Source organism: Moschus berezovskii, chromosome 1 (genome assembly GCF_049115385.1).
Source record: "Moschus berezovskii isolate FMDL1 chromosome 1, NW_MosBer_1.0, whole genome shotgun sequence".
Taxonomy (NCBI): Eukaryota; Metazoa; Chordata; class Mammalia; order Artiodactyla; family Moschidae; genus Moschus; species Moschus berezovskii.
Window position 1 is genome coordinate 154,267,448 of NC_142460.1, and position 11,850 is coordinate 154,279,297.

At 49.9% G+C, this 11,850-nt stretch overlaps 1 protein-coding gene across 5 annotated transcripts in view; it reads right to left on the reverse strand.

The window, feature by feature from the left end:
* The window catches only part of MRAS (muscle RAS oncogene homolog), a 68,347-nt gene extending 57,138 nt beyond the window's left edge, over nt 1-11,209 (reverse strand). The window contains exon 1 of one of the 5 annotated variants that reach the window (XM_055413129.2): nt 11,188-11,209. The gene's annotated coding sequence lies outside the window, so the exon portion shown is untranslated. Of the gene's footprint in view, nt 1-10,530; nt 10,719-10,755; nt 10,946-11,187 lie in introns of those variants that run through there. The other 4 variants (XM_055413119.2, XM_055413110.2, XM_055413102.2 and 1 more) reach the window with 4 other exon arrangements.
* Nucleotides 11,210-11,850: the final 641 nt, after the last annotated feature.

An 11,850-nucleotide genomic window follows, 5' to 3' on the forward strand; every position in this document is an offset into this window, starting at 1 on the left:
CCACCTCCTAGAGTAATGGAAATAAAAATAAAAACAAACAAATGGGACCTAATTAAACTTAAAAGCTTTTGCACAGCAAAGGAAACTATAAACAAGATGAAAAGACAACCCTTAGACTGGGAGAAAATAACTACAAATGAAGTAACTGGCAAAGGATTAATCTCTAAAATATACAAGCAGTTCATGCAGCTCAACACCAGAAAAACAAACAACCCAATCAAAAAATGGGCAGAAGACCTAAACAGACATTTCTCTAAAGAAGACATCCAGATGGCTAGTAAACATGTGAAAAAATACACATCACTCATTATTAGACAAATGTAAATCAAAACTACGACTAGGTATCACCTCACACCTGTCACAATGGTGATCATCAAAAAAATCTACCAACAATAAATGCTTGAGAGAATGTGGAGAAAAGGGAACCCTCCGGCACTGTTGGTGGGAATGTAAATTGATGCAGCCTCTATGGAGAACAGTACAGAGATTTCTTAGGAGCTTTATTCTTAGAAATAAAAAGACCATATGACCTAGCAATCCCACTACAGGGCATATACCCATAATCGAAAAAGATACATGTATCCCAGTGTTCACTGCAGCACTATTTATAATAGCTAGAACATGGAAGCAACCTAGATGTCTATCAACAGAAGAATGGATAAAGAAGCTGTGGTCTATATATACAACAGAATATTATGCAGCCATAAAAAGGAACAAAATTTTTTTTAAGGTACAAATTTGAGTCAGTTCTAGTGAGGTGGATGAACCTAGAACCTGTTATACAGAGTGAAGTTAGTCAGAAGGAGAAAAATAAATATCATATATTAATGCGTATATATGGAATCTAGAAAAATGGTACTGATGAACCTATTTCTCAGACATAGAGAACAATTACGGCCACAACAGGACAAGGAGAGAGTGGGACGAATTGAGAGAGTAGCACTGAAACATATACATTACCATGTGTAAAACTGATGCTTCTGAACTGTGATGCTGGAGAAGACTCTTGAGAGTCCCTTGGACTGCAAGAAGATGAAACCAGTCCATCCTAAAGGAGATCAACCCTGAATATTCATTGGATGGACTGAGACTGAAGCTGAAGCTCCAATACTTTGGCCACCTAATGTGAAGAACTGACTTGTTGGAAAAGAGCTTGATGCTGGGAAAGATTGAAGCCAGGAGAAGAAGGGGGTGACAGAGGATGAGATGGTTAGATGGCATCACTGACTTGATGGGCATGAGTTTGAACAAGCTGTGGGAGGTGGTGAAGGACGGGAAAGCCTGGCGTGCTATAGTCCATGGGGTCACAAAGAGTCAGACACAACTGAGTGACTGAACTGAACTGACTGAAGTGTAAAATACACAGCTAATGGGAAGTTGCTGGGAGTGCAGGGAGCTCAGCCTGGTGCTCTGTGACAACCTAGACTGGTGGGATGGAGTGAGAGGTGGGAGGGAGGTTCAGGATGGAGAGGACATGTGTATACCTATGGCTGATTCATGTTCCTGTATGGCAGAAACCAACACAACGTTGTAAAGCACGTATCCTACAATTAAAAATAAATACATTTAAAAAAAAAAAAACAATAATGGAAATTGGCAGTTTTCAGAAGTTCTGGAGGAAAGTGTCCAGGAAAATGGGCCCTGGAAAATGGCAGTCAACTAGGCTTGAGGAGACAGAGAGCCAAGGAGGTGAGTAGGCAGGGGAAAAGGTCTGGCGCTCAGTTTTAACTTCTGCCCCATTCTGCGCTATGGGCCCTTTCTCATAGGCCCTTGGAGACAGCCTGTGACACACAACAGCCTTGGCGTGGTGGGGCTTAGGGAATGAGAAAGCCACATCTAGGGGACCCACGCAAAGCATGGTGGCTGACTCTGGAGCCCGATGGCCAGTGGGCCTGGTCCCCGCCCTGCAATCCTCAGAAATACGCAGATGGGGAGGGTTTCCATTAGTGAACGGGTAATCTTCAAAGAAAAATGATACTCTCAGAGAGCTTCCACAGGGAGAAACTCTTTGTGGAAAACAAAGAACTATTGGGGAGAGCATCTCCCAACTTCCACATCTGTGGGATGAGAGCCTGCCCAGCCTAACTGGATTAAACAAGAAAGGAGGGCGGTGTGGCCAGGACACGTAAGTCGCAGCAGCCCGGTCCCTGTGACAGACACGCCAAAGGAGGGCCAAGCAGGTGGGGACTTGCCCAAGGTCACACAGAGGACAGGGAGGGGGCAGAGTCAGCAGGGGGGCCTGTGGCCCAGGACCCTCCCCACTCTCCTGTGGGTCCTCTGAGGAAGGCAGTGAGGACTGAGGGGCCCTGAGCCCCCCTGAGGCCAGACCCTGCCTGGGCCCTCTCCTCCTTCCTTCCACACAGGGGCTCTCCCTCCCTCCACCCAACTCTCCTGTCCACACACACCAGCCCCAAGTAGGAAAAAAGCCCCTGTTAAGTGCTATGAGAATGGTTGTTTTGTGGAAACGCCAAGTGACCTGCTCCCGCTCCCCCTTTCCATCCCTCCAGCCGCCCTCAGTTTGAGCCCAGAAGTAAAACAAAGGCTTTGTTTCTTTATTTTGGTTTCCTCTTTAAAATCTCAAACATGCAGGAAACACCCACCCTGCCCCAGATAAGCGGAAAGGAGCCCTGTGTGCGGGTGGGGCGGGGGTCACCGAGTCTTAGCACCCCAGGAGCACCAGCAGGGCAAGGGGGTGGGGGGGCTGACTTCCTCTTCCAGAAGGGAATGGGTGTGAGTGAGCGAGTGGGGAGCCTAGGCCTTCCTGACTCTGAGGCCAGGGGAGTCTCAACCTGAGGAATGTGGGTGGGGAGGGACCACTCAGAAGACAGATCTTTTAACATATGCCCCCAAGGCTTTGGGACTGTGGTTCCACCCTTTGCCATCATCTCCGGTTACAATAAAGCAGGCATTGAAAGAAGAACATGATGGACGCTATTTTGGGCTGCCGAGCCTCCTTGTGAGAGAATGTTACTCCCCCCAAAAGATGGGTTGGCCTCTGCCTCTCCCTTGGGACCTCCATTCCCAGTGGAATTAAAATACAAAGGGGTGAGTTTGGGGTCATCTAAAACGGGGAATTTTCAAGGTGTGTTAAAAGTTCTAAAGGCTAAAAAAGAAGAAAGAACAGAACTGAAGTAAAACAATTTTTGCCCTTGAAATGAATATATAATGCTTTGGGGAGGCAAGAACCTGTCCCCAGGTCCCCCACCCGAATGGTCAGCTCTAAGTGGAGGATGGGTCTCCCCAGCTCCAGCACATCTTCGGCTATCTCCACACAGCACCACATGCTTAAAAATACTTTTACTTTTAATCTGGGTAGTTAGGATTCAAGGGACATCCTAACAGAGAGCATGTATAGCTGCTGCTGCTGCTGCTGCTAAGTCACTTCAGTCGTGTCCGACTCTGTGTGACCCCATAGATGGAAGCCCACCAGGCTCCCCCACCCCTGGGATTCTCCAGGCAAGAACACTGGAGTGGGTTGCCATTTCCTTCTCCAATGTGTGAAAGTGAAAAGTAAAAGTGAAGTCGCTCAGTCATGTCCGACCCTTAGCGACCCCACGGACTGCAGCCTACCAGGCTCCTCCATCCATGGGATTTTCTAGGCAAGAGTACTGGAGTGGCTTGCCATTGCCTTCTCCTATATGTATAGCAGATTCTTTAAAAAAAAATTTTTTTTAAAAACTTACAGATTCCGCCATACATCAACATGAGTCAGCCATAGCTATACATATACCCTCCCTCTGAACCTCCCTCCCACCTCCCACCCCATCCCATTCCTCTAGGTTGTCACAGAGCACAAGTGTGAGTTACCTGCATCATAGAGCAAATTCCCACTGGCTATCTACTTTCCATATGGTGATGTGTATGTTTCCCTTCCTCCCACTCTCTCTTCCCCACACTGGGTCTTCAAGTCTGTTTTCTATATCTGAGTCTCCACTGCTGCCCTGCAAATAGGTTCACCGGTACCATCTTTTTAGATTCTACATATACGCATTAACATGTGATATTTGTTTTTCTCTTTCTGACTGACTTCTAAGGCTCTAACTTCATCCACCTCATTCATCAGAACTGACTCAAATGCATTCCTTTTTATGGCTGAGTAACGTACCCTGAGAAGACCATAACTGAAAAAGATGCATGTATCCCAATGTTCATTGCAGCACTTTTTACAATACCTAGAACGTGGAAGCAACCCAGAGGGCCGTCAACAGATGAATGGATAAAGAAGCTGTGGTACATTTATATAATGAATTATTACTTAGCAGATTCTTTTTAAACCAAAACTTTTCTTCAAAAAGTAGGCTATCAACATAATATGTATGTGCATTCTTGCATAAACAAATAGTTATCAGCTTTAGAATATACTTAACTGCCTTCATTGGCACAGCCTCTGACCATTTCTATTGCAAAAGAAACCCCAACAAAGCAGATCCTTCTGAGGTCTTTGGGGTCTTAGCCTTTGCCAGCTTCCGCAGCGTCTCCATCGAGTCACGGGAAAGGATGCAGACAGTGTTATCCTTTGTTGGCAACTCAGGGACGGAAAACATTTCAACTCATTCTCACCACTCAGTAAAGAAAACCTGGAGACCCCCTCAGGTCCCTGTGTTCTACCACAAAACTAACTGAAATCTCTGTCCCCAACGGTGACTCCTTGAAAAGCCAATCTGCTTAGGGAATGTAGGGCTTTTCCAGAAGGTTTTAAACTCTTTCCTGCACAGCTTTACAAATGGTGTTTTGCTAACTGTCTTAACTCAAGCCTAAGCTACATGCAAATGGGCCACGTCAGGTTCCAGCTCAGGTTCCAGCTCAGTCAGCCGGGGTGGAAGAAGGAGCCTGCAAAGTTGGGTGAGAAACCATCTCCTGTCGTCATGGAAAGCTGCCCCCTCTGCAGCTGGAACTCTTGGCAGAGAGGAGGACCCAGGACCAGGCACACGGGAGCCTTGTTTCCGGGGAAGCCCAGGAAAGGGAAAGCTGGCAAGGCTGCGGTGGTGTTGTTCAGTCGCTCATTCGTGTCCGACTCTTCGCGACCCCATGAACTGCAACACGCCAGGCTTCCTGTCCTTCACTATCTCCCTGAGTTTGCTCACACTCATGTCCGCTGAGTCTGTGATGCCATCCAACTATCTCATCCTCTGCTGCCCCCTTCTCCTCCTGCCTTCAATCTTTCCCAGCATCAGGCTCTTTTCCCAAGGCCATGTTAGGGGTTAGAAAGGTACCATATCAGACTCCATCTTCCTTCCTTCAAAGCAGTCCTGCACTTTAGAACATAAAACGTATTTTGCTCAAGGTTTTGAAGATGAGCAGCTTAACAAACTGTCATCTAATTAGAAAAAGAAAATTGTTTTTCTTCCTCTCTTTTCCAAATATTTACATTTACCATCTGAATCACAGTTTGGTTTGGGCAGCTGTGACTAAATGATGCGCCACAGTCTGGCTGAAACCACGATGGTCAAGGCAAGTGTGTATGTGGAGGGAGGAACATTTTGAAAGCGGTTAAATCCCAAGACACCCACTTATCTCTCCCCAGTGTGAGTTCAGGCAGCAAAAAGATCTACTGACAACCTCGATGGAGACCCAGGTGGTTATTCATTGAATTTGCTGGGGACGTGTTGCTAAGAGAGCCAGGAAATGGAAACTTGGGAGTGGGGCTCTGAAAGTCAGTCGGAGGCTGAGGGCGGGCCCAGCCAGCCAGGGCTCCTGAGCAGGGACGTGCTGAAGCCCTGCCAGTGTGGAAGGGATCAAGGGCAAACAAAAGGGTCCCATCTGCTCAATTGGGCTAATGGATACATGGTGTTTGTTATATATCATCCTTTGTATTTTTATATTTTTGAAAATTACAAAATATGTCAAGTGTGCAAATGATGAAGGGCTTCCTGGTTGACCAGAGGATTAATGGAGATTAGGGGAAAACTACCACCAGCTAGGGTCCCTCTGCCTCTCTTGTCAACCAGCCGCACCTGCACCTCCATGGTTGCTGTCACTTCACAGCATCCCTGTGTGTGAACTGCTCTGTGCCCTCTCCCCATGAGGCCTCCACCCCACTACAGCACTGACTACATCTAGCCAGACCCCCACGAGCCACACCCCACGAGCACTGAGAGAGAAGGGAGGTATCATCAGAATGACCAAAGTTATCTACCAGTCCTGTGCAACAGGTGGAACATACCCTCCGGGACCAAACAGACCTTGGTGAGACGCCTTCCGGGCTCTGCTCCTCTTAGGCCATGGCCATGGGGGTGACTACCACTCTGAGCCCCTGTTTCCACATCTGTAAAGGGCTAACAGCAAAACTGTTGTGAGGCTTAGAGATGGCCAATGCAGAGCCTCTAGTCCACTCCCGCCCGGAGGGAGGGTGGACATCCATACTATCTTTATCTCGTCATCTGAGGAGCAGTTGGAGAATGCAGGGCTGCTCGTGCTGGAGAAAAGCATGACTATCAAGGTTCATGTGGCACAGATCCAGTGGGACAGGTTAAGGTGAGAAAGGAAAGAACTTTGTAAGGATGAGTGAATCCCCATTGGGTAAACTGATTTGAGGGGCAGCAACCTCCCTGCCTCTAGAAGGGCCCAGCTAAGATCTGCTCCTCAAAGGCTGCACAAATTTTCCCAGCCTCTACTCAAGGGCCCATTTGGGCCAAAATGTCTACTACTGAACTATTACTGGCTTAATCTTTACCTTAAAAATCAGCATAGTGTTTAACATAAAATCCTTTGCCTTAATCTGAGCAAAACAGGCATTAAAAAAATAGGTTTGATGTCATACCTTTATTTTAAAATACACACAAATAAGTGTATATGTAACTGTTAAAATATGTCCTGCCTAAAAACCATTTACCTCACCACTATGAGAAATATGAGCTCCTAGGTCTGAATTGAGACTAAATATGCTCCAGGGGCCCCTTCCTGGTCTGTGATTCTGTTATCTAAAGGCTGCCTGAATACTGATAATGCTCTTAGTTCTTACCGCCCTTTCTGGTCTCCCAAGCATGTTCTCATCTGTGTATTTCATCTAATCCCCATGACAACCCTGAGAGCAGGCTAGAGAAGTCACAGATGGAGCCTGAGCCCCTGCAGCACAGGGCGCTCCCAAGGCCCTATGGACAGGGTCACAAAGGGCCCAAATCGGAGCTCAGGACTCTCTATCCCCTGCCACCTCCTTCTGTTACCACATGCTGAACAGCAAAATCCCTTCCTGTACTCTCCAAAATCTCATTAGCAACACAACCCACATCCAAATCACAATGTTTATCCATCTAGGTGGCCAGAAGCCAGCTCTGTAGATGAAAATGTGCCCCTCTGAGCAAGTCACCTCATAACCAATGGTAATCCACACTGTCATTTGGCCACCTGGCCATCAGCAGTTTCCACTGACTAAAGCTATCAAAAATACTAAAGGAGAGACTTCCCTGGTGGTCCAGTGGCTGAGACTCCGTTCTTCCAACGCAGGGGACCCAAGTTCAATCCCTGGTCAGGGAACTAGATCCCACATGCCACAACTAAGAGTTCATACACCGCAACTAAAGATCCTGCATGCCACAGCGAAGACCCAACACAGCCAAATAAATAAATATTAAAAAAAAACACGAAAGGACCATGATAGGGACATTTAAAAGCTAAATACATGCTACTTCATGACCACTACAATGTGGATAACTGCAGAAAGCTGTCTTGGATCATGCCAGCGGGCAACAGACCCTTGGCTCAGTAGTGAGGCTCAGTAGATGGCCAGGGGTGGGGAGTTGGAACACAGCACCAGCCTCATTATGGCAGCAAGAAGGCTACCTGGAAGACTAGAGATGGGCACCAAAGGATGCACAGCAGACACCAGGGAGTGCAGTGCGGATGTCCCCCTGGCCTTGACAACGTCCTCTGCTGTCTGAAGAGGGGATGGCAGCACACTCTCAGAGTTCCACAAGACAGATCTGCTGGCTGATGGCATGGACTTCCTCTCATGGCTGAGAATTATGCCCGTCTGGCTCCACCACGACAGCCTGCTGGCCTGGCTGGGAGGTCAGAGCCTCAGAGCAGGTCCTCAGTGAACTGCAGTGAAGCAGGCGATCTAGCCTGGGATCCAGGGCTCATTTTCAGAGATCCACAAATCTCCCAAACTGTATGCCTAACTTCATACAACCAAGCAACGTTTCTCTGGGCTTCTCACTGGCATATTAAAGAGGTAGTGGCCCAAGAAGGTAAAAACCATTGCTCTGAACACTCAGCCTTCTTGGCTGCCTGTGCTATGCAAGAACTTGCTGGAAATGGCACTAATATCCCATCCCTGTACAGGGACTTCACCAGAGTTGAGAGCATTTTTGGGAGATCTAAACTCTGCTTAATCCACTATTACTTGGGTTCTGTTATTTGCAGAATATATATTTCTTTTCTCCCATCCCCAGACAAAGGTAACTGCACCTTCTAGCTAGTCAGATACCTGCCCCAGGCCTGGCAGGTGTGGAGGCTTTGGAACTCAATGCACACTTTTTAGACACTTAAGAACATCCCAACTTTGCACAAGAATGTGTTCCCATACAGTTCACATGCGTGTGTTTTGTGCAAACTACATGATATTCATGAGCAGGTATGTTTCCAATTGCTTGCAGGGAGGCATACTCCTTATGGGGCATTTCATTGGGAGACAGTGATGATACCAGATGTGAAATATAAAATGGAGGTCATATTTCCTCGAGAAGTTACTTGATCCAGCAGGCTGGTCAGCTTGTGAATCGAGCTGATATTAAACCCAGACACTCCAGGAACTGGTTCAGTCCATCAGAGCTCAGAAGTCTTCCCTGGTTCCACGTGATCACTCGAGCTCAGGAGCCAACCCCAGGGATAATGACTTGTCTCTCTCTAAGCAATTCAGATCAACTGAAAGTGTGAAATGTCTGTGGTTAGAGCTAATAAAAGTTATACCTGTCACAAAGATATCTTAGGCAGGTGAAAACATAAGTAGTGGGCAAATACACACAGAGCTGGCAGCCCTGGACAACTGTCACTTGCCTCACCAGTGTTTAGTAGATGGCCTTGACCGCCCCCTGCCCATAAGAAAATGCTGAAGTAGGGGGGTAAGGGGCAGTTTCTACTAGAGCTCCTGGCTTACACAAAACCCACCCCACCCCCATAGAGGCTGGCAGACCCTGTAGCTTCCAAAACCCCAGAGCATCAAAGCTTCAAACCTCCTGACCTAGCAGAGAAAGGACAAACTACACCCTAATCTACAGACAGAGACGCTAACTAGCTGCTAGGAATGAGAAGAGACTGAGGGTCAAAATCATGACCCGAAACATTTTCAGTCCCCTAGTCAGCAGGGAAATGCGATTTATAGGAAATTGGGAGATTTACAAAAATGTTAGCCAGCTCAAGTTTCTTTCCTGGGAAGAGAAGTAGGAGCAGCTCTAAGAACTGTCATGGTGAAAATGCTTTGTTTGCTGCAAAGCCCCTGACACGTTGTCAGTTATTAATACCAGCAGCTCACCACCCCACACTTGAACCAACCAGTGAAAGGCAACGGAGTCAAAGCCTAACACAGGCTGCACCTGGAGCCATGAAGCCAGGGCAGCCAGACCTTCCCCAAAGGGGCTGGAGAGCTGAGGGTCTACATGGACCCTAGATAGGATCTTGGGCAAGTTACTGACTCTTTCTAGCCCCTGTTTCCCATCTGCATGGGGGTAATAAGAAGACCCTTCTGGAGTCTCGTCAAATGATGAGCAAGCATACACGTCAAGTGCCTGGTCTGTGTAAGCCCTGCTGGCAGTTATTATTACAGTGGAGCTTCAGGGCTTTTGGTCAGATTTCTTCATCATTCCTGCTGTGAGGAAGGTACTCTTTTGAGGCTACAGTTCTGAGCCTTGTCAGTTACCCTCTCTGGTCAGGTCCAGAACACAGTGTGAGTCTTGGAGGGGCAAGAACCATTCTAGCCCAAAGAGGTTTACTAGGAGTAGGAGCTGGGGGTGGGGAGGGGGAAGGAGGGACAATCCCAGAGCGCAGGGATCAGGGCCCGGATGAAGTGGTCCTTGTCTGCCTCTCCAGACTGGCCTCTGGCCCCAGCCAGCACAGACCTCAGCTCCAGCCACAGAGTCTATCTGGGTGTCCAGTGCCCATACTCCGCCAGGCATCACCTCCTTTAGGAGGCCTTCCCTGACCCTCCACGCTGTCTGTTCCCACAGCCCTTGTGCTCCCCTGATCCCAGAACCAACACACAGGGCTCACTTGCACCCCTGCCTTCCCCGCGGCACAGGATCTGGCGCTGTGCCCCAAACGCAGGGCGCCCCTGCAGGTCCCATTCAATGAATGAGCCGGGGCCCTGGTGGTGACCAGAGCCCCAAGCCCCGTGGCGCCGCAAAAGACTGTTAATGCAGCAGCCTGTTTTTTATCAACCAGACAAATTTGACAACTCTCTCGGCAGATCCCTGCCCCCGTTAACGCCCTTCTAAAAATATAAAGAGCCACCACCAACCCTTCCCCATCCCACTCGAGACCCGCCGCCCACTCCCCGCGGGTTTTCGCCAGGGGAAAAAGGAACCCAAGGGCGGTTACCACGAAAGGGGCCTTTTAGGTGGTGAGCAGGCCCATCTCACTGGGGTCCCGATCGTCGCCGACTTCTCGATCGCACACCGTTACGCTGGAGCCTGCGATGGGGGCAAAAGGCCAGTCCCCAAGCGCGGTCCTCTAGCGGCGAGCGCGGCCCGGCCCGGGGCGGCCACACCTCCAGCCCGGAACAAAGCGCCCGGCCGGTCCCCTCCCCTCCCAGCCCGCGCCGACCTCTCACCGCGCACTCCAGCCCAGCTTGGCTCCGGCCTCAGGCCACCTCCTCCATGCCCGCGCCAACCAGAAGACAGCGCCGCGCCCTCCGGGCCCCACGGCGGCCGGACTGACGGCTTCGGGCCCGCGGCCTGCCGGCCGCTGCGGCCGGTCCCCGCCCCGGCGCCTCCTTAAAGCGACCGCGCGGCCCGCGCGCGCCCCAGCCTAGCGCCAGGCGAGCCGCGCATTCCTTATACTGCAACAGCGCCTGCTAAAAATAGAGCGCCGCCTCCGTGGGCGCTGGGGGGCCGGGCCCGGCGCCGCGACCCGCCACCCCCGCGGGCCCCAGACTCCCGGGACGCGCGGCTCACGAGCTTTGTGCCACCTGCGCCGAGCTCCCGGGACCCCGCAGGGCGCGCGAACCGGGCCTCCCCCGCGGCCCCGCGCACTTACCCGGGCCCGACCACCGGCGCCCGGGAGCTGGCTTTACGGTGGACGCCGAGTGGGAATTCGCCCGGGCCTCTTTAAGAGCCTCTGCGCTCCAGCCTTTAAATCTCCGCTCCCGCCCGGCCAACTTCGGAGCCTACAGACGCCTCCCCTGTCCTAGGCGACCCCAGGCCGCCACCTTAACAGCATTTCCTTCGAATCCCGGGCCGTGTTTCTTCCTAGATCCAGTCCCCAGCGTCGCTTCCCGAAGGCCCTCTCGGTGCCGGTTCTTGAGCCTGAAGTTCGTTCAGACGGAGGCGACGGACGGGGACAAGCGACACTCGCGATCCATTTCATTTTTTCAGTTCCGCTGACTCCTCTCCATCGGCGTCATTTTCCCCGATCTTAAAAACAGATATAATTCACACACCAAAAAATTCCAGCTTTTAAAGTGGGCAATACAGTAGTTTTTAATATATTCACAAAGTTGTGCAACCATCACCATTACCTAGTTACAGATCATTTTCATAACACCACCTCCCCTTTAAAAAAAAAAGAAGAAAAGAACCCATTTACAGTTACTCCCCATTCCCTCCTCCTACCGGCCGCTAGAAACCACTAATCTACTTTCTGTCTCTATGGATTTGCCTACTCAGGACATTTCATGAAAGTGGAATCATACATGTGGTC